At 39.9% G+C, this 5,933-nt stretch overlaps 1 pseudogene; it reads right to left on the reverse strand.

Annotated features, from left to right (window-relative positions):
* On the reverse strand, positions 1-1,032 carry LOC119521869 (annotated as a pseudogene).
* Between the last annotated feature and the right edge of the window lie 4,901 nt (positions 1,033-5,933).

Raw genomic sequence — 5,933 nt, forward strand, 5'->3', positions numbered from 1 at the left:
TTACTTGTAGCTCTGCAATGAGACTTGTTCGTAATTGTGGTTAAGATTCAATGAGAGATGCATCAATGATTGAACACCATGCAAAACAGACAATTTATATTTTTCTGAAGTGACGAATTGAGCATTCCTTCTACAGCAGATATCACAGAGCCTGGAGGCAATGGAGTCACAGCTCCTGAGAACAAAGGGGCTGATTTGGGGGAAACTGGCATCAATTAGAGCAGAGATATTCACCAGCCACAATCTGGAATTATCAAAAAGAGCCAAATAAACATAAATGATGGAGGAGAGGTTATAATATGATACAAAGCTGCTTAGCTGCACAAGGATGCTTTGGGTGGCTCTGTTCTCAAGTGGAAATCTTGGGGAGAGATTGTTCCTATGACTGTGTTGGACTTGTTGCTTGTGCCTGTAAAGGACAAAAACTGTGGAGCCACTGGCCAAGATCATGAGTCCCAAACACAAACCATCATGGAAAGACAATAAATGCATACAGTGATTCTGCAACTTGGTCCACCAACTGGAGCAGGACAGTATCCTAAATAATTTTTCTGTGTGATGTTTTTGTTACTCCATTTGTCACTTACATGTGTAGGAAAAATGATATTTAAAAGTATGTGCAGTATCCAACAGAAGATATTGGAGGGGCCAGTGTACTTTTGGGCTTTTAATTTAAGCTCTGCCCACTGGGAATTCACAGGGCTGATTGTGAAGTCCTGGAAGATACTCAAGAGGCAGGTGCTGCAAATGGACACTCCCCTGCCCTCACTGTGTGCATATAAAACCAGTTTGCATCCAAAATAATTGAGGAAATATTTCATCTCAAAAGCTGCCATTGTGTCTGGGAACCTCCAGAGAAAAAGACCAAAGAGTTGGCTGTTGACAGGTGCCTGATAATCATATCTATGGCCCTTAACCTGCATCCACTGAAGGAAATGAAGATGTAATGAAACAGGAGCGAGAAGTTCCCCAGGATTGCAATGATTATCTGGAATAGAAAGATTATCCTATTTTCAAATCCGTGGCAGCCATTCCATCATATTCTAGGACTTGATATACAAATTCATAAGCAGACGAGTCTGCAATGTCCATGGAAACGTGTTGTGGGCTGCATTTTCATGGAAAAAGAAGTACAAAACTTTCCACTTAACATTGCTTCAATGTCAGAATTAATTTTCAATGTATATTTTCTTTTTTGTTAAAGTATTCCCCAAGTGTTATGTGTTTCTTTCATAATCCTTACAATGTATTGGTCACTCTTACATCAGCCATTTTATGGATTAGAAACTAATATTATGCTCCTTTTACAGACAAAGGAGAATTTAGCCATGGGGAGGTTAAGGGACTTGTCTAAATTTCCTGCAATGACGCTGTTGTTTAATCTTGTGCTATCCCAACTGCTATACTAAGGTCCTGTGCTCCTCCAATCATCCTTGTCATATTTTAAATTTATTTTATTTTATAAACTTGGTTGTGATTATTTCCCATTTTTCTAAGTATTTATTCTACAGACCAGTATCACTGAATGAAAATTACAATGTCTTAATAGAATATAGATGCCCTGAATAATTTTCCATGACCCAACTGGATTTTTTGATTCTGATTCCATATTAGGATGGAAACAGAAATAATCATTTATTTTTTTGCCAGTAATTAACATACAATGCATCCATCATGGAAATTATTGTACAAAATTATGTTGTGTTCTGAACTATGGGACCTGAAATGTAAAAAAGTGATTATGTATTTTTGGGCAGAAACTAAATTAATCCTCATTAAAGATCATAAAGCAATGACTTCTTTTTAGAAAAACTAACAGAAAGTCTAAATAATATTTATTTTTGGAAAATACTAAATAGAAGACAAATATATAAAATGGAATTTAGAAGCATGGGATGTTGTACATCGAATAAATTGAAATGTGCAAAAGATAAGCAGTGAGCTTGGGAATACCATTGGAATGATTTAAACCAGAGAAAATATCACAATTTGAGCTGTAAAAGTGCTGAAGTCCTTAATTTTTTTCTGCCTAAATCCTCAATTATGAAAATAACCATTCCGTAAAAGCTCTTTCTCTAATTCAGGAGGGAAATAATCTTAACATGCTCAAAAGACCAGATATTTTCAATGGAGACACAGGTACTACCTTCATTAAGCACATCACATTTAAATTACAGAAAAATAATTATATTTCATCAACTGCCACTCACACTATTTTTGCTGGAACTGAGTAATTCAATTAGCTCCATCATACTCATTATCATTTATTACATTAGCACAGAGCTTTTATAGAAATAAATATACTACTGAAAATTTTTCTGCAATTTAGGCATACTATATTAAAGCATAGGTAAATTGTTAAACTAAAATCCTGAAACAACCCAAAATTCAGATTTTAATACCACTTGGATCAAACACTGTGCCAGTTTGGATATATTTTGTCCCCCCACATACCATTATCTTTGATGCTATCTTGTGGTGGCAGACATATTAGTGTTGATTGGGTTGAAACCTATTGCTTGAGTGTTTCCATGGAGATGTGACTCAATCAACTGTGGGCAAGACATTCAGGGTTTGTCTTAATTAAATCACTGGAGCCGTATAAAAGAGCTGACAAACAGAAGGAATACAGCTGTAGCTGAAACAGACACTTTGAAGAGGTCCATTGAAAGCTGACACTGACATTTTGAAGAATGCCACGTTGAAATGCACCCTGCAAGCAAGCAGATGCCAGCCATGTGCCTTCCCAGCTAACAGAGGTTTTCTGGATGTCAATAGCCTTTCTCCAGTAAAGGTACCCTATTGTTGATGCCTTTAAGAGGGTAACTTTGTAACCAAATAAACCCCCCTTTATAAAAGCCAATCCATTTCTGGTGTTTTGCAAATGGCAACATTAGCAAACTGAAACGGATTTTGGTACTGGAGAAGTGGGGCTCTGCTGAGCTTGCAAATACCAAACATGTTGGAACGGCTTTTTAAATGGATAAGGGGAAGATTTTGAAAGAATTGTGAGAAGCTTGATAGAAAATGCCTACACTGCTTTGAGGAGACTGCTGGTAGAAATATGGACTCTCAAGAGTTTTAAGGTGGCAGAGAATTTGGTAAAATTGTGTACTGATGTTGGATGGAATGCAGAATTTGAAAACGATGAGCTGGGCTACTTAGCTGAGTAGATCTCCAGACTACATGTGGAGGACATAGCCTGGCTTCTCCTTGCAGCTTATAGTAAAATGTGAAAGGAAAGAGACAAGCTAAGAACTGATCTCTTGGGTTCAAAGAAACCAGAAACTGATAGTTTGGGAAATTATGGGCTTCCAAAAGTGAGACGTGAGGATTTAACCAAACATGGAACCCAACTACCATTTCAGTAAAAGCCAGGATTGGAGATGGAGTTATCCAGAAAGGATTTGTGGAAAGTCCTATTGTCTGATGCTTTTGACCCCTGTAAACTGCATGCCAAGCCAATGAGATTTTTGCAAGATCTGTCTAGACAGAGCCACTGCCAGTCTGGACTGGAGGGAACAGAGAAGAAACAAATTGAAGGAAAAATTTTTTCAAAGACAGAGTCATGGAGATTGAGGCCTGGAGTCAAGATATCTTGGGCAGGGAGAGCGGAGCAGCCCATGCCTGTGGAAAGGGTGAGTTTGCCCTGGAGGCAGAGGGTGGGCCTTCCACCTCAATGCTCAGGAAGAGTGCTGTCACCCCCAGCCTCAGAGAGGGTGGAGCACATTCCCTGGAGATTGGGTGGAGCCTGGCCACCACCCCACTGTTTGGAGAGAAGACAGCCTTTACCCCAGAGAAGCAGAGTCCGGGAGGCACCCCGATGTTTGAGGAGGGTGGGGCCAAGAAGAAAGTGGTCTCCCCAATGTGTGGATATGTTGGAGCACTCACCCAGCATTTGTAGAGAAAAGGGCTGCCACAAAGCCCCTTAGAAAGGGTTGGACTCCTGCTCTCTCAAGCCCCAAGGATAAAACCTCATTTTATAAATGACTCTCAGACTTTGAAATCTAATGGAGTTTGCCCTGTGGGTTTTAGGAACTGTTTTGGTCCCTTAAACCCTGTTTTCCTTTCAGTTTCTCCCTGTGGCAATGAGAATGTTTATCTTATGACTGTCCCTCCTTTGTATATTGAAAGCAGATAACTTGTTCCAAGCTTCACAAGTCCACAGACAGAGGGGAATTTTGCTTTAGGACAAGACCTCACCCGTAACTGATTTTGATGGGATCTTGTACTTACCTATTGCTACTGAAATGACTTAAGTTTTTGTGATATTGTGATGGGAATAATGTATTTTGTATATGGAAAGCTCATGTCATGTTGGGGTCTAGGAGGTGGAATGTGCCAGTTTGGATGTATTATGTCCCCTAAATGCCATGTTCTTTGATCAGTCTTGTGGGGGCAGACACATTAGTGTTGATTAGGTTGGAACCTATTATTGAATGTTTCCATGGAGATGTGACTCAATCAACTGTGGGCAAGACCTTTGATTGGATAATTTCCATGGAGATGTTACCCCACCCATTCAGGGTGTGTCTTAATTAAATCACAGGACCCATATAAAAGAGCTGACAGGCAGAAGGAACAGAGCTGCAGCTAAAACAGACACTTTGAAGAGTTCTGTTAAAAGCTGACACTGACATTTTCCAGAATGCCACTTTGAAATGCAACCTCCAAGCAAGCAGATGCCAGGCACATGCCTTCCCAGCTAACAGAGGTTTTCTGGATGCCTTTCTCCAGTGAAGGTACCTGTGCTGGCTTAGATGTATTATGTCCCCCCAAACACCATTATCTTTGATGCAGTCTTGTGTGGGCAGGAAATGTATTGCTGTTGATTGGGTTGGAGAGTTTTCATTGGATGTTTCTGTGAAGATGTGATCACTCAGTTGTGGGTGAGATCTTTCACTGGATAATTTCCATGGAGGTGTGGCCCCACCCATTCAGCATGGGCCTCGATTAGTTTACTGGAGCACTATATAAGCTCAGACAGAAGGAACTAGCTTGCTACAGCTGAGAGGGTCACTTTGAAGAAAGCACAGCAGCTGCAGATGAGAAGACAGTTTGAATACAGCTGTTGAAAGCAGACTCTGGCTCTGGAGAAGCTAAGAGAGGACAAACACCCCAAGAGCAACTGAGAGTGACATTTTGAAGAGGAGCTGCAGCCTAGAGAGGAACGTCTTGGGAGGAAGCCATTCTGAAACCAGAACTTGGAGTGGATGCCAGCCACATGCCTTCCCAGCTAACAGAGGTTTTCCAGATGCCATTGGCCATCCTCCAGTGAACGTACCCAATTGTTGATGTGTTACCTTGGACACTTTATGGCCTTAAGACTGTAATTGTGTAACCAAATAAACCCCCTTTATAAAAGCCAATCCATTTCTGGCGTTTTGCATTCTGGCAGCATTAGCAAACTAGAACAGTACCCTATTGTTGATGCCTTACCTTGGACACTTTACAGCCTTAAGACTGTAACTTTGTAACCAAGTAAACCCCCTTTATAAAAGCCAGTCCACTTCCGCTGTTTTGCAAATGGCAGCATTAGCAAACCAGAACATTACCTAATCAATTTATGAAGCAAATATCATTCTAATACCAAGACCAGATAAAGATACTACAATAAAGGAAAACTACAAGCCAATGTTCCTTATGAAAATAGGTGCCACAATTCTCAACAAAACACTTGTAAATCAAATTCAAAGGGACATTAAAAGAATTATACCCCACGACCAAGTGGAATTCATTCCTGGCATGCAAGCATGGTTCAGCATAAGGAAATCAATCAATGTAATAAAACACATTAAGAAATTGAAAGGGAAAAATCAAATGATCATCTTGATGCATACTGAAATAACACTTGACAAAATTCAGCATCCCTTTTTAATAAAAACATTTCAAAACATAGTAACTGAAGGAAATTTCCTCAATAAGAGAAGAGC

The sequence above is a fragment of the Choloepus didactylus genome, chromosome 27 (assembly GCF_015220235.1).
Source record: "Choloepus didactylus isolate mChoDid1 chromosome 27, mChoDid1.pri, whole genome shotgun sequence".
Taxonomy (NCBI): domain Eukaryota; kingdom Metazoa; phylum Chordata; class Mammalia; order Pilosa; family Megalonychidae; genus Choloepus; species Choloepus didactylus.